The sequence below is a fragment of the Henckelia pumila genome, unplaced genomic scaffold (genome assembly GCF_033568475.1).
Source record: "Henckelia pumila isolate YLH828 unplaced genomic scaffold, ASM3356847v2 CTG_525:::fragment_3, whole genome shotgun sequence".
Classification (NCBI taxonomy): domain Eukaryota; kingdom Viridiplantae; phylum Streptophyta; class Magnoliopsida; order Lamiales; family Gesneriaceae; genus Henckelia; species Henckelia pumila.
Window position 1 is genome coordinate 1,435,335 of NW_027331857.1, and position 25,594 is coordinate 1,460,928.

At 38.3% G+C, this 25,594-nt stretch overlaps 1 protein-coding gene and 1 pseudogene across 1 annotated transcript in view; both read right to left on the minus strand.

Moving 5' to 3' along the window:
* The window catches only part of LOC140873084 (uncharacterized), a 27,786-nt pseudogene extending 19,480 nt beyond the window's left edge, over nt 1–8,306 (minus strand).
* Nucleotides 7,819–25,594, minus strand: part of LOC140873097 (uncharacterized) — a 27,300-nt gene continuing 9,524 nt past the window's right edge. The window contains exon 4 of the mRNA XM_073276080.1: nt 7,819–7,931. The gene's annotated coding sequence lies outside the window, so the exon portion shown is untranslated. The remainder of the gene's footprint in view (nt 7,932–25,594) is intronic.

Consider the following 25,594-nt stretch of genomic DNA (forward strand, 5'->3'; position numbering starts at 1 on the left):
AGGTCGACTATATTGCTCATTACTGTTTTGCTCGGGACTAGCAAAAGTCTAAGTTTGGGGGGATTTGATAAGTGCATTTTATGCACTTAATTTATATATGATTTGAATTGGATTTTGTGATGTATCGAGTGAATATTTTGCGTATTTGTTGTTGTTTTTGTGAGTTGCAAGGATTTGAAGAAAAGTAGCAAGAAGAAGCGGAAAGCCGAATTACGGGACAGCAAACTTCAGAAAATTACTGGGAATGTTACAGACAAATCCAATCTACACCGTTCAAATTGAAGTTTAGGATGTTTTAAAGTTGCTGTCAAAATTTCAGATCGATCCGACGGCTAGAACTTAATTATTATTTTTTACAAAAATGCTGCGCAGATGGTGAAATGGAAGAACAAGTAGCGCCCCAGTTCTAGTTTTCCAGCTCTCCAGCGCCCGTAAATTCATGTCCAGAGCACCCCAGCGTCGTGTTTTGAGCGCTCCAGCGCTAGACGTCCGTCATTGAAAAATAAAATACGAAACTTGAGCGCCCCAGCGCCTAATTATTAGCACTCCAGCGCTGCGCAGTGTCCAGAATTTTGGAAAGTTTTTAATCGAGTTTTAAAAGGAATTTTAGGACTTATTCTGAGAGAGACGAGGGTTTAGAGAGTTTTTCAGAGCATAGATACGGCTATTGAGAGTTTTGAAGTGCACAAGAGCTCGAGAATTCGGTACGAAGACGGAAGACGGCGGCATCCGGCGAAGGAGAAGCTTCATTCTAATTCGTTCTAGTTTCTCTTTGAACTCTATTTTTCCTAGTTTTTGAATGATGTTCAAGAACATGCTTTGTTTGATTTTTATTTACATTATGAACTAATTCCTTTGTCTAGAAGAACGACGTAGCTTGACTTGAAACCATGTTTTTGATATTTTGATTGATATATTAGAATTATTCTTTCGGTTTATTTGTGTTTTCCTGAATTGATTGCGTTCAATTAACTGATCATTACTTGAATTGTTAAATTTATTTGAAATCTAGCACTCGAGAGAGACGATTTTGAATAGGACCGTAGGAAAATACATCATTGGTGTTTATAGAGTTCGAGAGGTCTATAACTCCAATGAAGCCTTTGTAAGAATTATTGTGCTATTTACCGGATTTAATAGTTGAACTTAGATAGAGATATTGAGTTTGCTATTGAATACGAATTTCTTCTTGACACTCGAGAGAGGTAGTAGAAAATAATAGAGATTCTTGGTTAGTAAACTAGAAGAATTTATGATATAGATTTCTCTATGAATTAAACTGGTGGATGGTCAAGTGAAGTCGAACCTCTAGAATTTTTCGCTTATTGAATTTTTCTCTCGTGAACTCGTGGTTATTTAGTTTTGTTTCTTGCAAATTTTAGTTTTATAAAAATCAAATCATTCTCGTAGCTCTACATAGGATTAAGATTTTATTAGTTGCAAATATTTAATATAATATCATTTTATTCATTCTCTGTGGGATCGACTTGGACTCATTTTCTATATTAAAACTTGACACCATGCACTTGCGGGCACAAAATTACGCAACAGTTAGATAGACATTTTTCAAAGGAATCACCATAGACAGTGAAGTCATCCATAAAAACTTCTAAGATATGCTCAATAAAATATGAAAAGATACTAACCATACACCATTGGAAAGTGGCCGGTGCATTGCAAAGTTAAAAAGGCATCTGTCGATAAGCAAAAGTGCCAAACGGGCATGTGAACGTCGTCTTCTCCTGATCTTCTGGCGCGATAGCAATCTGAAAATAACCAGAATATCCATCAAGAAAACAATAGTAAGGATGACACGCTAACCTTTCAATCATTTGATCAATAAAGGGTAAAGGAAAGTGGTCCTTTCGAGTTTCGGCATTCAGCTTTCTATAGTCAATACAAACCCTTCACCCATTTTGAATGCGGGTGGGAACCATCTCGTCATCCTTATTCTTCACAACAGTGATTCCGGTTTTCTTGGGTACCACTTGTACCGGACTGACCCACTGACTGTCAGAAATTGGGTAGATCACCCCAACTTCAAGTAACTTCAGAATTTCCGCCTTTACCACTTCCATCATCGGTGGATTCAGTTTGCGCTGCGGCTGGCGTGAGGGATTCGCTCCTTCCTCCATCAAAATTCGATGCATGTATGTGGAGGGGCTAATTCCTTTAATGTCTGCTATGGTCCACCCAATAGCAGTCTTGTGCTCTTGCAACACCTTGATTAATTGCTCATCTTGATCGACTTCCAAACTGTTAGAGATGATAACAGGTAGTGTTTCCCCTTTACCAAGGAAAACATACTTTAGATGGTTTGGAAGTGTCTTCAATTCGACCTCGAGTGCCTGCAAAACAGATGGAAGACGCCTAGTATTAGAAACTGGCAAAGCTAAGTAAGAGACATTACCTGACTGAGGTAGCTCAGGTAAACTATTCAGAAGTTTCTCAATCTCTTCCACTTCCTGATTGTATCGAATACCCTCTTCCGTCTGCATAATGGGTGCTGTAATAGCCACCTCTAGATCGTCTTTCCCTGCATGCTCATAATACTCTTGTTCCAAGAAATCCACAATATCAACAGAAAACACACAATCATCGCTATCAGGAAATTTCATGGCATCATAAATATTAAATTTTACAACCTCGCCATCGAATTCCATAGTAAGTGTGCCACTGTGAACATCAATTTTCGTCATGGAAGTTTTCAAAAACGGTCTCCCTAACAAAATAGGACTATTATGATCATCGTTTTCCATATCTAGCACATAAAAATCTGCGGGGAACACTAATTCATTAACTTGCACCAACACATCTTCAACGACTCCCCTAGGATATGCATTCGACCTGTCAGCTAACTGAATAACAATCCCAGTTTTGTTTAGTGGGCCAAGTTTCAAGGATGCATATATAGAATACGGCATAACATTAATTGATGCTCCTAGATCTAGCATGGCCTTCTCAAGTTGAACATTCCCTATGGTGCATGGGATAGAAAACATACCTGGATCCTTACATTTTGCAGGTAGTTTCCGTTGGATCACAGCAGATACGTTCTCACCAAGTTCCACTTTCTGACATCCCTTCAATGTCTGCTTCCTCTTTGCTGTGCACAATTTCTTCAAAAACTTCGCGTATCGAGGTACCTGCTTAATGGCATCTAGCAATGGAATATTAACCTCACATCTACGAAAAGTTTCATATAGTTCTTTAATCCCCTCACCTTTTCTAGAATCCTTAAGTGCTAAGGGAAAAAGGGCAACAGGCTTATATTCAGATAAAGGGGGAAATTTACCTCTTGGCGAATCATCCTTGGATGATTTTTTCTCACTTACCTTTTTCTCTTATTCTTCTTTCAGCTTCTCTTTGTGCTCAATCTCAACTTCTTTCTTCTTCATTTTCAACTCCTTCCCATTCCTTAAAGTTATTGCACTTGCGTTCTCCCTTGGGTTCACCACAGTTTGAGATGGCAGAGCGTTTGAGTGCTGTGCTTCTAACTTGTTGATGGCAGTGGCTAGTTGTCCCATCTGGGTACTCAAGTTTTGAATACTTACCATGGTATCCTGTTGAAAAGATGCAGTTTTAGTTGCAAGATCCTTAACTATATTTTCGAGAAACTCACCTGGAGTTGGTATCTGAGGTCTCTGCTGTTGCTGTTGAGGATACGACGGCCTATAAGTTTGATTATGTGGTGGTGCTTGAGGCCCCGGTTGACTTGCTTGAGAATTCCCATATCTTAGATTTGGATGATCCTTCCAACCAGGATTGAATGTGTTGGAATACGGATCATACTTCCTCTGTGGTTGTCCAGGAAATCCTCCAGTAGCGTTTACCTGTTCAACTGAATCCTCTTGAAGTGTAGGACACATATCAGTGGCGTGTCCTATTGCAGCGCAAATACCACACGTTTTCGCAGTTTGTCCATTCCCTACAGCCATCTGACGCAAAAGAGTGGTTAATTCAATTAATTGCTGTTCAAGGGAAGAGACATTTACCTCGTTGTTTTTCCTTGGTGGATGCTCGTTCCTGATGGTGCCAAATTGTTGAGAATTGGCAGACATATTCTCAAGTAAGTTCCTCGCTTGCACCGGTGTTTTGTCCATGAACACTCCTCCACTAGCCGCATCCAGCATGCTCCTGTCATGAGGCAACAAACCTTCATAGCATAATTGAATTAATTGGTTCTCACTTATCTGGTGTTGCGGACAGCTAGCACAAAGCTTCTTGAACCGCTCCCAATATTCATGCAGTGATTCTCCTGAATATTGTTTGATCCCATAGATTTCCTTCCGGATATTTGCAGCTCTAGAGGCTGGAAAGCATTTTTCCAGGAAGGTTCTTTTCATCTCTGTCCAAGTAGTGATAGAGCCAGAGGGTAAGTAGTATAACCAATCCTTAGCAGCACTCTTCAAAGAGAAAGGAAAGGCTCTCAGCTGAATCTGTTCCTCTGTTACTCCATGGGGTTTCATACTCGTGCAGACCACGTGAAACTCCATCAAGTGTTTATTGGGATCCTCACCTGCAAGACCATGAAAAGCAGGTAGTAAGTGAATTAAACCAGATTTGAGTTCAAAATTAGCATTATTTTCCAAAGTAGGGAAAGTAATGCATAAGGGTTGTTGATTGGCATCAGGAGTGCCCAATTGTCTAAGACTCTGGTTCGCATTCGCAGCCATCTCTTCGTTCTCAGGAAAAGCAGCTCGAGCAGCGGCTTCTTGTTGATGCCTACGGAGTTCTCGCCTTCGCCTATGCAGAGTTCTTTCGATCTCCGGATCGTAGAATAAGCCTTCTTCAGCAAGATCACCTGAAAGCATGAACAAGAGAAACTAGAAACAAAGAAAAGACGAGAGAGTAAGTTTAAACAAATAAAAACAAAAAGAAAAAGAACATAATAAATTAGCACCGTTCCCCGGCAACGGCGCCAAAATTTGGAAGCGCTTATCGTGTCACGCCAAAATTACCCAACTCAAGCAGATAATCACTAAAAATGTAGTAGTGTGAGTAGAGATCGTGCCCACGAGGAAAGGCAAATTTAATGTGTTCTAAATAAATAAAATAGGGGTTTTCAAATTTGGATTAACTACTAAAAACTTTAAGCAATTAAAAATCACTAGCATGTAAGGTTAAATAAAAGACTGCAGAAATTCAATAGGAGACGAGACTTGGTATCGGTCGACTACACCATTGTTATTCATTCATTCAATCATTGATTCTCTAAAAATAATCAATCTTATTAAATATTCGTCATTGAAAATTCAATTCCTGTTTCACCGTAATTTTAGTTAATTAGAAAACAGCATTCTTAATTAACCATTACCAATGAACCAACCCGATAACAGCAATCTAGATTTAAATCCACGGTAGCATTTAAACTAGTAAAACTGACGAAACTAGATAACACAATACCAGCGATTTTATTTAGCCTATCCAATAATTGACCCTACGAAATAATAAACTCAACAGCAAAAATTATTACACGTAGTTGCTTCGCAAATTAGAGGTTTCAAACTATTACGGATTTGAATTCTAATTTAGCTATTGCTTGCAATACAAAATCCTAAGATGACCAATCCTAAAATCTCGCATACAAACTTAAAATAAAACAGATCAAAAATTGATACTTAATAAAGATTGAACACTACAAATCAAATCTCATGAATGAAATATAATAAGGTTTCGTCTCCCTCAACCAAGTAAAAGAGTTTAGCTACAACGATTCATAGCAAAATTCATAAAAATCAAAGAAAAATTAAGAAAACTCGAATTCAGAAGAGAAAAATAAAACCTAGCCTCCAATCTATCTCCACAAGTCTGATAAAAATCTAATAATAACGGAATAATAGTCTAATAAAGACTAGGAACTAAATTAACAAAGTTTCCAAAAATATAATTTTTTTCCGAAATCAAGGTTCTCGCTCGATCTGCAACATTCTGCGGATCGAGCGAGAGAAAATTGCACTGCTACTGTCTTGCGGAAAACGAGTCTCGCTCGATCTGCAACATTCTGCGGATCGAGCGAGAGATAATTCAGCCTCCACTGTCTTCATAATGTAGGTGCTCGCTCGATCCGCATACTTCTGCAGATCGAGCGAGAGATGGTTTCCAGAAAATTCCCGGCCTTTCCTTTGCTTCAAACTTCCGTTCCTCCGAGGTTCCTTCTTAGTCCGCAAAATAAGCGACCTAACCATAAAAACAAGAATCCCATCATGCAAACACTGAAAATGCAAAACGAACAAAATGCTAAAATAAAACATGCAACTAATGCAAAACAACAACAAAAATAACACTAATAAATGCAACAAAAACACAACTATCAGCCACAATCCATCATGGATCAATACACAGGTGGATTATTAGCATCGCCATCACCGTTATTGATGCGTGGTGGTTCATTCTCTGCCATCTCAGCTCGCTGTTGTCTTCGCCTCCTGCGAAAGGTTCTCTCAATTTCTGGATCAAAGGGTATGAGTTCCGAGCGCGAGGATGGTAGCATGCACCACTAGAAAATCCTGCAAAGGTAAGATGAATGATTCGTGAGAATATGATGTGATATTAAAGAAGATATCTAAGAAGAAAATTGTAAATCAAAAAGTCCCCGGCAACGGCGCCAAAAACTTGATCGAGCTTTTCTTGCACTATGAATTTCAGAAAATAAATGTATCTCACATGCTCGAAATAATGGCAAGTACACGATGCAAATTATAATATAATCTTTGAATATGAGTATCGTCCACAGGGACTAGTTGCACAATTTCTACCTAAATACTAATCCTTACTTCACTTTTACGAAATGTGAGATTTGTTTTTGTTAACTACTTAATGCCAAGAAAATAAATAAATGCAAGAATAAAAAAAATCAGGAATTGAAACAATTTTAACAAATTAAATTCAAATGGTGGAGAAATTTTTTGAGATTGTCGGTTCACCTTCCACTAATCGACTCTGAAAAATACTTCCAACAACTAATTCATATTTTTGACAAGATTCCCTAATTCATTAACATACTCTTCCATGTTATGCTAAACTAATTCGATGCTATGAAATAATCAAATGTCTTCAATTATTTATCATAGACGATTTCATTCACGATTCGTGGAATCCCTTATCTTTCGACCTACTGGACTATCACTATCAACATGTACCCAATTTCATATGTCTATGTAAATTGTAGATCCATGAATCATGCTATTTGTTCCTATCATGAAATTTTCTTTCGAAATAAAACACAATATAAAATATTGAGAGAGTTAGCTACGCTCCACTAATGCAAAACAAATCAATAACATAATTAAGCATTCATCGGAAGTCAAAAACCAATATTCATGAGTCAACAACCGGGGTCGGATCCCCTAAATCTCAACAAAAGAGGTTTAGCCACACATAGAATTCATAACTAAAATCCACAAAATGAATTCAAAACAAAAATAAAAATAAAGAATTTTTGGAAGAAGAAGAAAAGTTTCTTCACGATCGTTCTTCTCTCTTTCGCTTCGTCTCTCTGGTTCGTGATTCCATCCGCCAAGAGATGTGAACAAAAAGATCCCCAATAACCTAAAAAACGATCCTTATATATCTCCAAGAGTCCTTGCTTTGCAACTTTCCTTTTTTCACTCAGCGACCTGTGCCTAGGCGTAAGAATTGTCACGCCATGGCGCGAAAAGTTCTGTCTCGATTCTCAACTTCTTCCCAGTTCACGCCTAGGTGCAAGAAACTTCACGCCATAGCGTGAAAAGCTCTGCTTTCACTTCATCATAATCCTCGGTTTACGCCATGGCGCAGGAAATGCCAAGCTATGGCGTGAAAATCTCTTCTTCCATCTTCTGAAATAACTCATTTCACGCCTAGGCGTAAGAATGTCATGCCTAGGCGTGAAATCTTCTGCCTCAAGCTTTTAACATAGCACTTTTCGAGCTCCTTTTTCCGTCTTTCTCCTACAAAAGATCTTAAACGCATGAGTAGATACTATAAAGCTCAAAAACTCGAATTTTAGACTGAAACACAGAAAAATCACAAATAACATGCTCAATGGAACCCAAAATAATCTAACTTAGCATGCATTTTTGGGTTCTATCACATGTTAAGTCCCATATTCAAGAATTAAAGGAAAATTACTTTTACGAATGAAGTGAGATGATTGTGACTATAGAAATTTACGTGTATGTGTGGGGTTGGAAGACGTTCTGACCTACCTTACCACCTGACGTGTATGTGTGGGGCTGAGAGACGTTTTGGCCTACTTTACCAAGTATGGGCAAGATGGGTTGGGAAATATCTGACCTCCTTGCGGCGTAGTGCACTGCAGCCATGATCATGATCGAAATCACAGAGTCAGAATTCAAGGATCTAAGTTCAAATATTTATGACTATGTTTCAGTACTGCTTATTCAATTACGGTGATTATATTCGACTTAGCCACGCATATGTTTCATTTATGTTCACTTCTTTCCTTTAGAGATCATTTAATCAAATTAAGGGCACAAAGTATTTTATTATCAAGCTATTTTTAATCTGCGTGTGCATGCATTTATGTAGTACTCGTTATTTTCTCCCATATTATTGTTGGGCCCCTAGGCTCACTACATCTACTTGGTGCAGGTATAAGTTATCATTGAGATCGGGAAAAAGACTATCAAGTGGACTGCGATGCAGGCACGGCACATCCCTCCGACCTATGCTAGTGTTCCGCAAAAGTTTATTTTAAACACTTTATAGCTATTTATTTTGTTGTATGGACAAATGTAAACGCAATGATTTATTGATCATCTTTGGGCATGTAAACATCAAAGTGTTATTTATTTTGGATGGTTGAATTGTCAGATCTTTTTCTCTGGTTCTCGTTTCTTTCTCGGTCTAGTTTTTTTTTTTTTGTACCGTTGGTCGTATTTTTAGTTGCTGTCTATGACAGGAGGGTTTGAATATGTATAGAGAGGTCATGCCAAAAAAAATTTCTAAAAATCCGCATTTTATTTAATTATTATTTAAAGTAGAGTTAGGGTCGTTTCAGTTGGTATCAGAGCATGGCTCTGGTTTGGGTTGTGCCTATTGCCGGTTGCAAGAAACTCGAGAAGTCTCGCCTCAAAGTCTATAAGTTTTTAAAGAATTTTATATGTTAGTCATACCTGAATTGATACTTTAAATTTTTTGATGTCATCCTTTTTAAAAGTATTTTCAAAACTAGATGTTTAATTTGTTTAAGTGTGTAGTTTAGTGTTTATTTTCGTTTAAAAATTTGTTTTAGTAGTTTAAAGTGTACCATTCAAATGCTTATTTTTATATCATGTGGTTTCAAGTTAAACGGAGTTGGCATACCAATATTCCTTCCAGTTTTGGGCAGTACGCGGATGTTGTTTGAGTTATTAGGTAGTACTAATAATTTTTGATGAGATTGTAGGAGTTTGCTGGAAAATATTAAACTTGCGTATTAGGAGATATTAATTGTGTGCTATTATTGTAAGTTGTTTTCTTATATTGGATTTTAATCGGATGCAACTAAGTGTAGAGTTTGCTTGGAATTTTCTAGGCGTGTGTTTAGTCAGTTAAATTTATGAATCGAACTCGTGAGAAGACTTGGGATACGTACTTTTTCTACATTATTAGGAATAGTTTGAGTTTTCTTTTGTTATTTGGGCAAATATGATTTTGGAAAATAGTGAGTCGGTTACTATGAGCCTTTCAATTATGTGAACTATTATTTCGATAATTATTTCCTTATTCTTTATTTGTGCTTGTATCTATTGCAACAAATACTATTGAGTATCCAAAATTTCTTTGCACATCCTTTGTTCATTTATGGATTTGTATGACATTAATTCAGCGTTGAATTTTGCTACTTGGACATGGGTTAAACTTCTTAATAAAGTCTTGTTTATATTTCACACTTCTTGAATTTTCCTTCGGTTCTAGAGCCACATGTTGATGTGAGTGAGATTCACTTTGTCTTCCTTTTCGGTGACCTACTTGTGATGTGGTTGACATCTGATTTTGTCTTAAGACCGTTGTTTTCCCTGATTATTAACTTGTGTGGAATTCTTTCGACTGAAGTCACACCGATTGCTCTTATTTGTGCTTGAATTGTTTGAGCATGATTTCATTACCCATGGATGAATGATCACGAGATTTGTATCTTGTTGGCTCATATTTATTATTCATGGAGCCTCCATTATTATTCATTTATTCCTAGAATTGAATTATGAGTGAGTTGTTTTCACTTATCTAGATTTTTATTTTCAGCTCGTTTGATTGTATTGCTTGCACTATTTCATTTCGTATTGAGCAGCATTACTTGTATGTTTAGTTTCTTCCATTATCTATCATGATGAGGATTTGTGTGGATTATTGTTTCAACTATCATTTCGATTTCTTGTGTAGAGAATTGGCTCGTAACTGCATAGTAAGTGTTTAGACCATGGGGATTTAGCACTTATACTAGATAAAATCCTAAGTTATTATTGTGATCCGTGGAATGACGACTACTAGTTATAACTAGTTCTAGCGAGAAGATTGCTAGTTAGTGAGTTAGTTGAATGTGTTATTCCATTTTAAATAGGATCGTTAAGAGTAAACAGATGATTTTTGGTAAGCTGAATGGGTGAACAGTTACGAGATAGGAGATAGAGATGTTCCTAGAAACTTTTGGGTACTTTACATTTGAATTCTAAGACTTTGTGATTGTCGACCGATAAGACTAATGCACCAACTATGGGAATAGAATGATGAATATAACATTCAGGTAGTTTTTCTGGATAAGCTGTAGATTTATTTATTGGGAAAATACTAATGTAGTGACCCTACATGGTATCACCTACTAACTTGCAACTAATAGCATGCATTAAACTTAATACAGCAAAATAACTTAACAGAGTAAAACGTGCGGAAACATAACCATAAATTACATATCAGCTTAGTATAAAAATGTCAAGCTTATTCTTCAGTAGTGATACAACCATATCGAAATACTTAAAAGTAAACATTATACAGCTATATCGAATCCTGCTGTATAATTAACTCCTCAAGGCCTGCTCCCTAATCCTGTCTTGAACCCCCAGCTCCGTCCATCCTGCGACCTGCCCCATGGAATAGGGTGTCTAAGATAACAACTAGGACGTGAGCGCTAATGCCCAGCACATAAACATGAGTACACATATAAATATGATGCATGCAACATGATGACTGGTAAAGGGTCATCTAAAAATTCATGCTCAGTACCGGCGCCACATGAGTGCTGCCACCGCACGGATCAACCTCTGGATGCAACCACACTCGTCTAGTACACCAGAGTAGACAGACATAAATGCCCTCGCCGTCGCGGTACTCTCAGTGACAGACTATCGAATATAGAGCTGAGCGGCTCTATAGTCAGGTATAACAAGGTATAGGCTCAACGTGTATATGCACGTGACATATGAATAAAGAAAACGGTAAATCATATCTCATGCCATATAATAATGCCAAATAAATGCAACATATAAACATGTATACTCGCTGGAAATCTCAGTCAATGTGTACGTACCTCTAAGCTAGTTCAAGTATTGTAGGATCCTAGGTTCCAAGCCTATATTCAAAAGTTCACCGTATCACTACATAAATTCTATAAGTCTTAAATAAGCTAATAAGTACTCCCAAAACTTAAATAGATTCTCGGACCATACCTTCGTCCGTAGATAGCCCTTTGGAGTCGCAAGTCCCGGATAACTATAACCACTCCTTGGTTATTCCAGAACCTCTATTATAACCGATAGGGCCCTCAAGTGTATAACTCATACTATATAACTGAAGAAGAAAACTCGGGAATTCTTATTCAAATTATGACTCCAAAGAGCCCTATTTATAGGAAAAGTTTCGGACGAGTTCGGGCCCTCCGAACCTGAGTTCGGATCGTCCGATCCAACTCACTGTCTGCATGCGAGACACGTCGAGTTTGGATCGTCTGATCTCTACTTTGGTTCGTCCGAAGTGCTCTAAGTTCGACACTTGTTAAAATTCATTGCTGAGTAATCATGCCTACTTGGAACAAACAAGTTCGGGCCGTCCGAACTTGAGTTCGGATCGTTCGAACCAGCCTTAACTCCGAAGTCAACAAGCTCACCTTCGGAGCCCCCGGTGGTCATGTTCGGGCCGTCCGAAGTCCTCTTCGGATCGTGTGAACTGGCTCAAACAATGAAATTTCATTTCTTGCTTCTGAAGTCCGATTAAATCCCGGAATTGGTTAATTACTAACCCTTAATCATGTTTAACATATTATTATCTTAAAATGAGTTCTGGGTTACTACATTCTCCGCACTTTTAGATATTTTGTCCGCGAAATAACATCTAAAGACAAATCAAGATAACAATATGAAATATCAAACCACGTTTTATTACAACAACTGTAATTACAACTACATGGTAATCAAAAATACAAAGCAAACAACTCAGGATATTCTGCTTGCATACGACTCTCAGTTTCCCAAGTTGCTTCTTCAACGCCTCGGCGCTGCCACTGTACCATCACAAGTGGTATAGTCTTGTTCCGAAGAACTTTCTCCTTTTTGTCTAAGATACGGATTGGTCGTTCAACAAAATAAAGATCTGGCTCTAGCTGAATATCAGTAGGCTGAATCACATGAGATTCATCAGCTATATAATGTCGAAGTAACGACACATGAAAAACATTATGTATACTGGAAAGATTTGGCGGTAATGCCAAACGATATGCAACATCTCCGATCTTTTCCAGTATCTGGAAAGGCCCAATGAAACGAGGAGACAACTTGCCTTTCACGCCGATGAAAGAGTGGGTGCACAGTTAGCCAACTTTTGGTTAAGGGCTTTTATGACTCTATGTATAAACAATATTTGTTTAATATAATTTACATTCATTAATGGCATTTTCTTTGTCTTTCTTCATATTGTAATATTGTGATATACTATTGTTGTTTTGATAAAGACCTTGAATATACTATAGTGTAAGTAAGATGAGATAGTGAATAAAAAGAGATCACTGTTATGAAACACATCTTATAGTCACTGTATATTCTAAACAGTTCCTAGTCAATTGAGCTGTCCGCTAATAAGGATAATGATCGCTCGAGATTGAGACTAGCATTTGTGATGCAAAGTACCACGTTTCATTGGTAATGGACATGGAGATGTTCAAAGCATGCAAATGGATATTCATATGATGAATGATCAAACTACCCTATTCGGACTTTCCAAGTGGTTATCACTTATCTAGTGGATAAAGTCCGCGATTTTGGTTGTACATCATTAGTCCTTACTACTTGAAACATCATTGAGACTCTATATGCTAGTACTGTACTTTGACTCGTTTACCGACTCTATTGGGGTCATCAGGTGTCGGGATTGGGTACAGTTACGACATATATAGAAGTCGATGCTTTGTTGTCAAGGATTCACCACATACTTGCGAGTGTGGATATCTTATGCGATCTGAGGAGATATTAGTGTGACGAATCTCTGGCCAGAGTACATGATGTGTTTTAGGTTACTCGGTTTTCCTAGTAACACATGCGATGTCACTATTTGATCTTCAAGATGTAATGCATAGTTATCGAATCTCGAACAACTCTCGATACACCAATGGTTGTTGATTCGATCGGGATATATGAATGAAGGGACCGTACTGTACGCTAACCAAAATCTACTGGTTCTTGCAGGCACTATCAGTGATACCTAGGGAATCATGGGGCGATGTTGCTAGGCGCTCTTACCATGATTCGATGGGTAAGTCGGAAATTGTTGTTCCGAGTCACAAGGAGTTGTGAGCCCACGACTAGCTGTATCCCTGAACCATTGAGGGTCACACAAGTAATGGATTACTAAACCCCGTTGAGATAGTTAAATTTAAAGAGTTAAATTTAATGAAAGAGAAGTTGGACTTCTTAACTAAAGGGAATGAAATTGCCTAAAATGACATAGTGATGGACATTTTTGGAAATCACTGAATTCGGATTCAGAAAAAATTATCTTGACTTTAAAAGGTGCAGAAATGGTTTCTGTGCACATTGGTGAAATCGGTTTATCAATCGGAGTCATGATGAATTTTATATTAATTTCTATAATAACGGGCTTGGCTTGTTGGGCTTAAGTTATGGATTATGGGCCCTAAGGAGTTAGAGTCCTAACATAATTATAACTTAATCTAGTCTAGAAATTATATATATATACATATGTAGGGTTTGAAATTCTCATTAATTCCTCCTTGCAATTTTCGAACACTACATAAAATTTCTAAGGGATTTTTCGAAAATTCCCTTCTCCCTTTTGAGAAAATTTGGTCTGTGATTTTTCCGAAAAATCACTTTCTGAATTAACAGATCAAATCTTTTTATTCTCTTCGATAAACATCTGATTGATTTCTAGTGCAATCAATCAGAGGGTTTTTGTTTTCTATTCGTGGACTTAATTCCGGAGGTTGATCGTGATAGTCATCGGTTCCCGGGATTTACAAGAAGAGCAGATTAAATTCTGTTGGAGTCCATAATCAAGCCTTTGCTTGAATAGGTAAAAATATTTAATTGTGTATTTATATTTTTACTTGTAACAATTTTAATCGTTAGGATTTGATACCCACGATATGAAATCGTTCCATATCGAAAAATAAAAATTTTTAAACTTTCGCTGCTCCGGGTATCACATCCGTGTGATCAGAGAACGCATGTTCCATCAGCCGAATCTCATCACCTTCCTGAAAGGTGATACTCGTAGAAACATATATTCACCAGTCTCAAACTGAAGTGTCCTGCGACGAATATTAGCATAATTGGCTTGTCTATCTTGAGCAACTTTGATCCTATGTTTGATCAAATCTCCTTATCTACAATCTGCTGCACCAATTCAGGACCCTCGACTTGTCGTTCCCCGACTTCATCCCAGAATAACGGAGTACGATACCATTGAACGTACAATGCCTCGAAAGGTGCCATATCAATACTACGATGATAAATGTTATTGTAGGCAAATTCGATCAAAGGTAACTGATCCTGCCAAGATAAGCCAAAGTCCATGACAGAAGAACGTAGCATATCCTCCAATGTACGAATCGTCCGCTCTGACTGTCCTTCAGTCTCCGGATGATATGCAGTGCTCAAACTCAGAGTGGTACCCAACGCCTCCTGAAAACTACCCCAAAAACGTGAGGTAAATCGCGGGTCTCTATCACTGACTATGCTCACTGGAATCCCATGCAATCGCACTATCTCCTGGATGTATAAACGTGTCATGCGATCATAAAAATACTCCCAGTTATAAGGAATAAAGTGCACTGATTTCGTCAAACGGTCAACAACAACCCAGATAGCATCACACTGACGTGAAGTCATAGGTAAGTGGGTAACAAAATCCATAGTTACGTGCTCCCACTTCCATTCGGGAATCTCAAGATTCTGCAATAATCCACCTGGTCATCGGTGTTCAGCCTTGACCTGTTGACAAACCAAACATCTTGAAACAAATTGATACACACTCCGCTTCATACCTTTCCACCAGAATCTAGTTCGCAAGTCTTTATACATTTTCATGTTTCCAGGATGAACTGATAATCGACTCCTGTGAGCTTGAGATAGAATATCGTTCCTGAGCTCCGCAACATTAGGTACAACCACTCGATTAGATAAGCACAATAAACCATCTGCCTGAAAATTAAATCCAGATGTATTAACTCCATTGGCTAATCGTGCCAAATGATGAGTCTTAACATCAGATATCTGAGCATCTCTGATCCGAAAATACAATGCTGGCTCAGACAAAATAGTATACAATCGAATCTCATTTCTTCCTTTCTTGTGCTTGAGCGTAAAACTCAATGAACATCACTCTTGAATCATATGAGATACTTCACTAGTCTAAAGTGCAGAAAGTCTCACCTGCCGACTCAAGGCACCAGCAGTAAGATTAACATAACCTGGATCATATTTGATTTCACAATAATAATCCTTCAGAAGATCCATCCAGCGTCTCTGTCGCATATTCAACTCCGCTTGAGTGAATAAATACTTCAAACTCTTGTGATCCGTGAATATCTCAAATTTCTTTCCATAAAGATAATGCCTCCATATCTTGAGTGCAAATACAATGGCGGCTAACTCGAGATCATGTACTGGATAATTACTCTCATGCGTCTTCAACTGTCGAGAAGCATAGGCAATAACATGTCCATGCTGTGTCAGAACACATCCTAACCCCTGATCAGAGGCATCAGTATAGACAACATAACCTCCTGATCCAGAAGGTAGAGCTAGCACAGGTGCAGTAGTAAGACGTCCACGCAGCTCGTGAAATGACTCCTCACAATATGAGGACCATATGAAGGCAACATCTTTCCGTGTAAGTTGTGTCAAAGGTCTGGCCAACTGTGCAAAATTCTCGATGAACCGACGGTAATATCCAGCTAGACCCAAGAAACTACGAATCTCAGCAACCGTCGTCGGACAAGACCAGTTCAGCACTGCCTCTATCTTACTAGGATCAACAGATATCCCTTCATTAGAAATCACATGACCGAGAAACACTACCCGATCAAGCCAGAATTCACACTTGCTCAATTTCGCATACAGCTGCTTATCTCGTAACGTCTGTAAAATAATCCTCAAATGTTGTGCATGCTCATCCTTGTCATGAGAATAGACAATAATATCATCAATGAAGACGATGACAAATCTATCCAGATATTCTCGAAATACCTGATTCATCAGATTCATAAAGACTGCCGGTGCATTCGTCAAACCAAATGGCATAACCAGAAATTCATAATGCCCGTATCTGGTCCTAAAAGCAGTCGTAGAAATATCTGAGTCTCGTACCTGCATCTAGTGGTATCCAGATCTCAGATCTATCTTGGAGTAAACAGAAGTACCCTGTAGTTGATCGAATAGATCATCAATCCGCGGCAAAGGATACTTATTCTTGATGGTGACACGATTCAACTGCCTGTAATCAATACACAATCGCATCGATCCATCTTTCTTCTTGACGAACAAAACAGGTGCTCCCCACGGAGAAACACTCGGACGAATATATCCCTTATCAAGCAGATCCTGTAACTGCTGTTTCAATTCCCTCATCTCTGATGGTGCTAGACGATAAGGCGCTCGGGATATAGGCGTAGTTCTTGGTACTAAATCAATACCAAATTCAACCTCTCGCACCGGAGGAAAACCAGGAATCTCATCAGGGAATACATCAGGAAACTCACTGACTACCGGTAACTGATCAATACCCGTACTACTCATGGACATATCAACTGCATAGATAAGGTAGCCCTCCCCTCCTGACTCTAAGACATGGCATGCCTTCAGAGCCAAAACAAGTGGCATCGGAGGTCGCGCACCCTCACCATAAAAATACCAGCTATCACCCTTAGCAGGATGAAACTGTACCAGACGTTGATAACAATCCACAGTAGCGTGATACAAAGTCAGTATATCTATTCCCAAAATACAATCAAAATCTGTCATCGCTAATATCATCAAATTAGCCAATAACATATTACCCTCAAACTCTAGAAGGCAACCCATCACTAGACGCTTAGTTACTATCTCCTGCTCCAGCGGAGTAGATACAACTAAATCCATATCTAATGATGCATAAGGTAATCTATGTCTCTTAACAAAACGACTAGAAATAAAGGAATGCGATGCTCCAGTATCAATTAAAACAAGTGCAGGAATACCACATAACAGAAAGGTACCTGCCAACATGCGATCACTTCCCTCAGTAGCATGTTCTTGAGACAAAGCAAATACCTGCCCTTGAGTCTGGGGACGGTAACCAGAAGAACTCTGTGGTGCTGGTTGCTGTCGTGGAAAAGTAGAAGTCTGAGATCCAACTTGTGATCCCGATCCACTAGCAGAACCCATGCGCTGAGGACAATCTCTTCGCAGATGTCCCTGCTGACCGCAAATATAACAAGCACCAGTAGCTCTCCGACATGAAGCTGCAGGATGATTCCCTCCACAGTGACTACAAAACTCCTCCTTCTTCTTCTTCTTCCCAAAACGGAACATACCTCGTGAACCACGAGATCCAGATGAAGTAGTAGGAGTAGAAGAAGATGTAGGTCCAGATTGCACAACAGATTTAGCTCTAGGCTCAAATGATCCACTAAGCTGTGCTGGCATCAACAACTGTGCACGCCTGTTGCTGGTCTCCACAAGACGGCAACGGTTCACCAAAGTCTCATAAGATATTGGGTCATCACAGACAACAACCTGTGAGTAGATATCTTGGTTCAGGCCTTGTAGAAAGAGATCATACTTCGATGCATCACTCTCATTAATATGAGGACTGAAAGGTAGCAGATCAAGAAATCGTTGCTGATATTGATCAATAGTCATTGATCCTTGCCTCAGAGTAAGCAACTCCATCGATCGTGCTTGGAGAACAGCTGGAGGAAAATACAGTTTCTGGAACTGCTGACAGAAATCTCCCCAAGTCACCTGTCCTCTCTCAGTACGTGCCTGAGCAGCTTTGGCATCCCACCAAAAACGTGCTCGATCCTCTAGAACAAATTCTATAACTTCCAATTTCTGATCCTCAGTACAATCGAAAGCACGAAAAGTACTCTCGAGTTTAGACATCCAACTTCTTGCTTGTTCAGGATTCTCGCCTCCCACCAACGGTTTCGGTCCTACTTGCATGAATTTATTGATAGAGTAGCGACGTCTACCCTCATGATGACGATGTTGATCATCATGATGGCGGTGATGACGATGATGATGACCACCTCCCTGGCCAACACTACCGTGACTCTCGTCAGCCATATCCTGAAAAGAATTGCACATTAAAATCCCAAATGCGCAAGAATTACTCAAAACTAATTCTAAATAACAAGTACTAATCCCAAAATCTAAGCATGCTCTGATACCAAAAATGTAGTGACCCTGCATGGTATCACCTACTAACTGGCAACTAATAGCATGCATTAAACTTAATACAGCAAAATAACTTAACAGAGTAAAACGTGCGGAAACATAACCATAAATTACATATCAGCTTAGTATAAAAGTGTCAAGCTTATTCTTCAGTAGTGATACAACCATATCGAAATACTTAAAAGTAAACATTATACAGCTATATCAAATTTTGCTGTATAATTAACTCCTCAAGGCCTGCTCCCTAATCCTGCCTTGAACCCCCAGCTCCGTCCATCCTGCGACCTGCCCCATGGAATAGGGTGTCCAAGATAAAAACTAGGACGTGAGCGCTAACGCCCAGTACATGTATAAATATGATGCATGCAACATGATGACTGGTAAAGGGTCATCTAAAAAGTCATGCTCAGTACCGGCGCCACATGAGTGCTGCCACCGCACGGATCAACCTCTGGATGCAACCACACTCGTCTAGTACACCAGAGTAGACAGACATAAATTCCCCCGCCGTCGCGTTACTCTCAGTGACAGACTATCGAATATAGAGCTGAGCGGCTCTATAGTCAGGTATAACAAGGTATAAGCTCAACGTGTATATGCACATGACATATGAATAAAGAAAACGATAAATCATATCTCATGCCATATAATAATGCCAAATAAATGCAACATATAAACATGTATACTCGCTGACAATCTCAGTCAATGTGTACGTACCTCTAAGCTAGTTCAAGTATAGTAGGATCCTAGGTTCCAAGCCTATATTCAAAAGTTCACCGTATCACTACATAAATTCTATAAGCCTTAACTAAGCTAATAAGTACTCCCAAAACTTAAATAGATTCCCAGACCATACCTTCGTCCGTAGATAGCCCTTTGGAGTCGCTAGTCCCGGATGACTATAACCACTCCTTGGTTATTCCAGAACCTCTATTATAACCGATAGGGCCCTCAAGTGTATAACTCACACTATATAACTGAAGAAGAAAACTCGGAAATTCGTATTCAAATTATGACTCCGAAGAGCCCTATTTATAGGAAAAGTTTCGGACGAGTTCGGGCCCTCCGATCCTGAGTTCGGATCGTCCGATCCAACTCACTGTCTGCATGCGAGACACGTCGAGTTCGGATCATCCGATCTCTACTTCGGGTAGTCCGAAGTGCTCTAAGTCCGACACTTGTCAAAATTCATTGCTGCGTAATCCTGCCTACTTGGCACAAACAAGTTCGGGCCGTCCGAACTTGAGTTCGGATCGTCCGAACCAGCCTTAACTCCGAAGTCAACAAGCTCACCTTCGGAGCCCCCGGTGGTCAAGTTTGGGCCGTCCGAAGTCCTCTTCGGATCGTCCGAACTGGCTCAGACAATAAAATTTCATTTCTTGCTTCTGAAGTCCGATTAAATCCCGGAATTGGTTAATTACTAACCCTTAATCATGTTTAACATATTATTATCTTAAAATGAGTTATGGGTTACTACAACTAAGGTACTAGAGGATCAATTAGAAAGCCTTTTCGATCAGGTTACAAACTCTTCAAGGTGCCTAACTGGATACTAAGTTCTTGAAATATGAATTCAGGTTGTACCATATAATAATTTGGGAATTTTTGGATTTTCCAAACTTGATATCAAGTTGAACTAGAGATTTGAGATATGTCTTCAGGCGATATGTTAAGATTATTTGGTACTTAGAGACCGTCTAATCCAATAAGTGGATAATAGCTCGTGGTATATTTTTACTTGAGGTGTAAATATGGATTTCTTAGTCGTTGCGTCTGGGATAGAAAAAGGTGGATAAATCTGTTGGAAAAATTTTAACTAAGAGTTGAACTTTCGGTAGAATCAAAGATGCTAGAGATGAACGTATTAATTGGTGAATGGATAATTGGGATCTGCTTAGTCACCTATTTGGGTTCTATACATTACCAGTTAATGCTTTAGAACTGAACGACAATGGATTTTATGGTTATATTTCCTTATCAAGGATTAGATTAGATTTATTTATAGAAATGAGTCAGATTCATATCATATCTTGAGGCCTAATGAGGTAGAATTGTATAGTCCCTTAGCTGTCCTAATTAGAAGAATTTAGAGTTTAGTCGCTAATTAATTTGAGGACTTGTGAATTTCTTAAGAGCTCGAGTTGTATATTATATGAGTTAAGTTTAATTGGTAAATAGACATTAAGCATATCTTCGTTGTTAGGAAGTTTTAAAGTTATGAGTAAGGTCGACATAAATTATTTATTGATTGAGGTTGCGATCCAGTATTTAAGGTTATCGCACTAAGGCAGGTATCAGATATTTTAGGAGTTTAGGTGACAAATTAAAAACTCTTATAGTCACATGAGAATATTGATTAGAAATTTCTCTTGGGCTACAATCATTTGGGGATAAATAGAAATTTGCAAATTTATTTTGCTGTGGGAGTTAGTTAGCCCCTTTCTTTGTAGGTGTTGATAAGTATCAGAGTGCGCAGCGAAAGCTGATTTGGGCCAACTCTTGTAGGTGCAAAGTTAGAAAATTTAGTGTTGATCTGGTCTAAGGTATTCGAACCTAGTTAGTAAGTCTTGAATTTCGAGGACGAAATTCCATTTAAGGGGGGAAGGAATTGTAGCGCCAAAAATCCAATCTACTAAATCACATGCATTAAATATAATAAATATTAGAATTATTATTTTTAGGTTTAATTGATTTAAATCCTTTATGCGAATTATGTGTTAATAAAATATTTTATTATTTATTCAAATAATTATAATGTACTAGCTATTTAATTAATGTTTTTAATTGTGTAAGTTTATTTGTCAAATGATTTTTATTGTGCAACTTAATTGTTTTAATATTTTAAAGGTTTAATCTTGCATATTTAAATGATGTTTTTTACTTATTTAGTTTATTCTTTTAAACGATTTTACCCCTTTAGCTTATTTGTTTAAATATTTTTGAGTGTCCAGCTTATTTATTTTAAATAGCCTAGTTTAGTGGTTAGTTAATTTTTATTATTTTAAATGTCTAGCTTATTTATTTAAAACTCTTTTTAATTGTCCAAATCATTTTAAAAGTTTATTTTCGCTTGTTTATTTGTTTAAATGACTTTTAATCGTTCGTCAAGTTTGTTTAAATTATTTTAATTGCTCTGTTTATTATTTAAATATTTTATTTATCGTTGTGACATCAAAATGTTTAAGTATGGAAAATTAGAATTTTCAATCTGAGTAAATAGAGTTTTAAGTATTTAACCCTTAAATTTTCAAAATTGAGTATTTGCAGAATTTGGGTCTAACACTATTAAAAACACTACATATTATATTTTATGTATTATATTTCCTACACACTTAAACTTATGTGGACCGGGCCCAAAGGGATTTGCACTCACCCAAATTATCTTTGGTCATTAAATAATTTTCGCAGCCCATTTTCACAGCCCATCTCATTTTTCCCCTTCTCCAAGTTCTTCAAGTCGGCCGATGCAATCCCCTTCCATTTTCCTCTTAATCCTCTCTCGAAATCGATCGGCCTCTCCTTCCCTTGCTGTCCCGATCGCCGCCTGCACCGCCTTGAGCCACATATCCGATCGAAGCTCAAGCTTAGCAAGCTCCTTCGTTCCAGCTCACTTCCGAGCTTGTTCCAGCTCGCCTCGCCATTTCTCCTTCGGTTATCTTCAGTAAAGGCAAGGATAATGTACTTCTTTGCTTAACCTTGTAGATTATTATATGATTACGATGTGTGTTGCATTTTTTTTGAAGTTTTGAAATTTATAAGCATGTTCTTGACCTTGTTCGAAAGATTTTTTTTTCCCTGCCCTTCGATTGATTTTCCAGAAAACTCTTGCATTTTACTTGGCTCAGTTTGCTGCCATGATTTATGGATTTATGATTTGCATTTGATTGGTGGTCTTTCATAAGCATATGGTTCAAATACTTCCCAGATTTTCTTCATGCTTGGTGTTCTAATTTGGTTCAGAAATTTACCTTGGCTTGTTGTTCGAACACTTCCCAGTTTATTGCATATCTTGGTGGTTCGAAATTTCAGAGTTTTATGGCATGGTGTTCGATCTTTTTTTTTTCAGATTATTCCTTGGTTTGGGGTGTTCGAACATTTTCTAGAATTTTTCCTTAAGCATTGTGTTCGATTATTTCAGATTAGTTTCTTAACTTGTTTGTTCGAAATTTCAGATTATTACCTTGGCTTGGGTGGTTAAAATTTCAGAGTTTTCATAGCTTGTTGGTTTCGAACACTTTCCAGATTTTTCCTTATTGTTTTGGTTCGAACATTTGGTGTTTGTTGTGTTGATTTGGATGGTGATTTAGAGCTACCATGGATGATATGTAGTTCACATGGTAGCAACTAGGATGACTTGAAGGTAGCTTGTGGAATAGAGTTGAGGTGCATTCTAATTTCTAAGATTTTTGGGGCTCAGTTTTTGTTGCTTTGTTGAGCTGGGTTTGAGCTAATTTATGGGATTTTCTAAGGGGTTAAGATGAGCTTAAATGTTGGCCTTGAATCTAGACTAGTGGCTGAGAACTTGGGGGTCTTGTGGCTAAGGTTTTGATTGAGTATAAAAGTGAGGCATGAGCAGAATTTTGGCTACGTTGGGGCTGTCCGGAAACTGATTTTAAAACAGGGGTTAAACTCGGTTTTTGGTCAAGGGCTCGTGTCTGGAATTAGTTTAAGAAGTTAGGAAGATGTCAGTTCAAGCGAGAATTAATTCGGTTAAGATTTGGTCGAGTTTTAGATTTTTGATTTAATAAGGTGCATAATATTTTTGAAGCCAAAGGGCTGCTGCCCAGAATTCTGATTTTTGTAAAATGATTGCTTAGGAATAAAATTAAGTGGATGATTTTTCTACTTATTTCTAAGTGTCATGGAGTCGTGGTTTCAAGCTGAATCCCTTTTGATTAAGAATCAAGCAAGTTACAAATTTTACGGGCAAACCGCTCGAATTTGTCTTAAGTGCAAATTATGGGTTAAATTTACATCTTTTGGTTTGGCTCCTAAATCACCATCCCGATCATCCATGTGTGAGTCATATGCATGATTATCGATTTATATTTACATGTACGCCATATTTACATATGCATGCTAAGTCCCATATTCAAGAATGAAAGGAAAATTACTTTTACGAACGAAGTGAGATGATTGTGACTATAGAAATTTACGTGTATGTGTGAGGTTGGGAGACGTTCTGGCCTACCTTACCACCTGACGTGTATGTGTGGGGCTGAGAGACGTTTTGGCCTACCTTATCAAATATTTACGTGTATGTGTGGGGTTGAGAGAAATCTTGGCCTCCCTTACCAAGTATGGGCAAGATGGGTTGGGAAATACCTGACCTCCTTGCGGCATAGTGCACTGTAGCCATGATCATGATCGAAATCACAGAGTCACAATTCAAGGATCTAAGTTCAAATATTTATGACTATGTTTCAGTAAAGTTTATTCAATTACGGTGATTATATTCGACTTAGCTATGCATATGTTTTATTTATGTTCACTTCTTTCCTTTAGAGATCATTTATTCAAATTAAGGGCACAAAGTATTTTATTATCAAGCTATTTTTAATCTGTGTGTGCATGTATTTATGTAGTACTCGTTATTTTCTTCCATATTCTTGTTGGGCCCCTAGGCTCACTGCATCTACTTGGTGCAGGTATAAGTTATCATTGAGATCGAGGGAAAAGACTATCAAGTGGACTGCAATGCGGGCACAGCGCATCCCTCCGACCTATACTAGTCTTCCGTAGAAGTTTATTTTAAACACTTTATAGCTATTTATTTTGTTTTATGGACAAATGTAAACGCATAGATTTATTGATCATCTTTGGGCATGTAAACATCAAAGTGTTATTTATTTTGGATGGTTGAATTGTCAGATCTTTTTCTCTGGTTCTCGTTTGTAGTGACCCTGTATGGAATCACCTATTAACTGGCAACTAATGGCATGCATTAAACTTAATACAGCAAAATACTTAACAGAGTAAAACGTGCGGAAACATAATTCCTAAATTACATATCAGCTTAGTAAAATATATCCAGGCTTAATACTGTAGTGATACAACCATATCGAAAAACTTAAAAGTAAACATTATACAGCTATATCGAATTCTGCTGTATAATTAACTCTTCAAGGCTCCTGTTCCCTAGTCCTGCCTTGAACTACCAAGCTCCGTCCATCCTGCGACCTACCCCGTGGAATAGGGTGTCCAAGATAACAAGTAGGACGTGAGCGCTAACGCCCAGTACATAAACATGAGTAAACATATGTATATAATGCTTGCAACATGATGACTTGTAAATGGTCATCTGAAAAGTTATGCTCAGTACCGGCGCCACATGAGTGCTGCCACCGCACGGATCAACCTCTGGGTGCAACCACACTCGTCTAGTACACCAGAGTAGTCAGACATACATGTCCCCGTCGTCGCGGTACTTTCAGTGACAGACTATCGAGTATAGAGCTGAGCGGCTGTTGGATTAACTGACTTCGGAAATGAATTCAGAATGATCGGAAATGGCCCGAAGGGTGACTAGGAACGGAAGAAACGTTGGTGATCGGAAGCAACGTTCCGGTAGTTCATGTCATCCGTGACGTCAGCAATATTACGTCATTGCTTACGTACTTGATGGGACATCGGAAGCAACGATGGGGATTGAAAGCAACGTTCGTCAGGCAGAACGGACGCAACGTTGAGGAACGGACGTTCCGTTCCGTTTCTATAAATAAAGG